The sequence below is a fragment of the Corapipo altera genome, unplaced genomic scaffold (genome assembly GCF_003945725.1).
Source record: "Corapipo altera isolate COAL_440 unplaced genomic scaffold, ASM394572v1 208, whole genome shotgun sequence".
In the NCBI taxonomy this organism is placed as follows: Eukaryota; Metazoa; Chordata; class Aves; order Passeriformes; family Pipridae; genus Corapipo; species Corapipo altera.
Genome location: NW_020885166.1, coordinates 6,770 through 9,226, shown reverse-complemented (window position 1 = coordinate 9,226; position 2,457 = coordinate 6,770).

Here is a 2,457-nt window from a genome sequence, read left to right as displayed (position 1 = left end):
AAGGAAAGGAAAGGAAAGGAAAGGAAAGGAAAGGAAAGGAAAGGAAAAATTTAAAAAAAGAAAAGAAAATAAAAGGTCAATTAAAAAAAAAAAAAACCAAAGAAAAGAAAAGAGAAAAAATTAAATAGCAGGAGAAAAAAAAAAAAGGCGAGGGAAATCCCTTGCCCGGGATTTTGCCATAAAGGCTGCGGTTGGGAAGTTATTCAAAGTCCCGGATACAAAGGAAAGAAAAGGCTAAACTTGGGAAACTTCCTTTTCAGGGCTTTATTGTTGGCCATTAGCCCGCCTGTCTAGACTTCAAATAACACCTTGTTTATCTGTAAACAGGAGCGGGAGCTGCCTGGGGCCGGCTGGAGAGGAGAAGATCAAGGGTGAGGGTCCCCCTCGCTTATTATCCCGCAGCTCGTGATGTCAAGGTCAACCAACGCCTTGTCACGGTCAAGGGTAACACGGCACTGACGTCAAGGCCCGACCTAATACCCGGCGAGCTCCGGGCAGGGCGTTCTTGGATAAATAAGCCAGGAAAAGAGAAGCCCGAGATTCCCAATCCCATTCCCTACGAAGAAAATAGGTGGGGAAAGGTAGAAATTAAATTGGGTTTGCGTTCCTGCTGCTCCTCGGGTCTCGCGTGTGTCTGTCTGTGTGTGTGTGTGTGTCCGCAAAGTTTTTATTTCCGTTTAATTTTTCTACTGATTTCGGGTTTCGTTTGTTCTCTCCTCCGGGCGAGTTGCCTCCTCCAACGCTCTTGGGAGAGGGTGACCGAGTAACTCGTGTTGTAGATGGTATTTGGCGCTTCTTCTGGGCAAAATAAAACAAAACAAAACACCAAACAACCCGAAACAGCCGCGTCGGGGATCGGTGGGAAGGATTTATCACCAAAAAAAAAAAAGAAAAATAAAAAATTAACAGGGGTATTATTTTTATCCCACCGAAAACATGTGGGTTTTTTTGTTTTAATTTTTTCAAATCAACCGCCGGGATTAAAGGGAGGACAAAGAACCCGCGGATTTGTGCGAGAGGAAGGGGAAGGTTTGTCCATCTCGTGCCCTCTCTGTGCCCCGGAGGATCCAATCCAGCCCCACTTTGTGAGGGTTGAACCCCGAGGTTCTGAGTGTGTCGGGGGATGTCCTGGGGTTTATATCCCCCCAAAAATACCTCAGTATCGCCTGCCCTGCTCTGGGGCGGTGGGGCAGCTCCGGGGTGGGGATGGAGGCTCTCGCTGCACAGGGAAAAATCAGGATAATTTAAAATACTGCGGGAAACACGGCGGATCTCCCGCTCTCCTGAAATCGCCAATATCTGCCCAGCAAGACCATCAAACCCCCTCGGCGCCTTGAAGCGGAGTGAACGAGTGGATTTGTTGTTTCTTCTTTGGTTTTGCCCTTCTTTTCTTTTTGGGTGGGGTTTTTCCCCCCTCCTTTTTAAGTTGAGAGAGCGGCCGACTGCACCGACGGACGCACAACCAACCCTGGCCCCCTCCAACCCGACTAAACCACAAATGACAAAAAAACCCCCCGAACTGGAAACTCCGGGAATAACTCGCGCTCAGTCACCCACACAGGTAAAGAAAATAATAAAGTGTTTGTCCCCGTCCTCTCATCCCCTCTAATCCTTTCCTTCAATAACCTCGCTTCCATCCAATTATTTTCTTATATATACGTAATTTTTGAGCCCAGAACCAGCGAAATTCAGGTACAATGAGGAAGAACAGCCACAGCAAAGAGTACGCTCGCTGTCGGAGTGTCGGATTTGGGCTTGTCTGGAGCTGCTCTCGGGCACCTCAGTCGCTGCACACACAAGTTTCTTTCTTTCTTTCTTTCTTTTTTTTTTTTTTTTTTTTTTAGAGGAAGAGCCTTTTTTTTTTACGCTCAAAACACATTTTTTTTTTCCTTGGCTCTCTTGGGTTAAGGCAGGGGTTTTTTTACCGACGATTTAATCCCGCTAGAGCACCGGCGATGGGCGCCTCGACGAACTGCGATACCTCCCTAGACGAGCGCCTTTTAAAAATCACTAAAACGTGAAGGGTTCGGGGGCTCCCGGTGCTTCCGAACCGCCGGATTTCTCCCAAGGAAATGCGGGAAACCCCCTCAGATCAACACCTGGGGGTTCTCCGCTCCCAGAAATCGGAGGCCCCCGCGAAGGAAAGGGGAGACGGGAGGACCCGGCCCCTCGCCAGCAGCATTCCCGGCGTTGGACAAAGATTCGGGAAGGCACCGGGAAGCACCGGAATCCACGAGGAGCATTTCTGGGAGCGGGACGGGCTCCAAAGGGCGCGGTCTGGCTGCGAGTTGGACCCTCGGACAGACGCTGTTCCTTTAATGCCACGGACGGAGTCTTTTAGGCTCTCCGTGGGTAGGTACAGTCACATGTTCTATAGGTGCAGCCACACGTTCTATAGGTACAGTCACATGTTCTATAGGTGCAGCCACACGTTCTATAGGTACAGACACTCGTTCT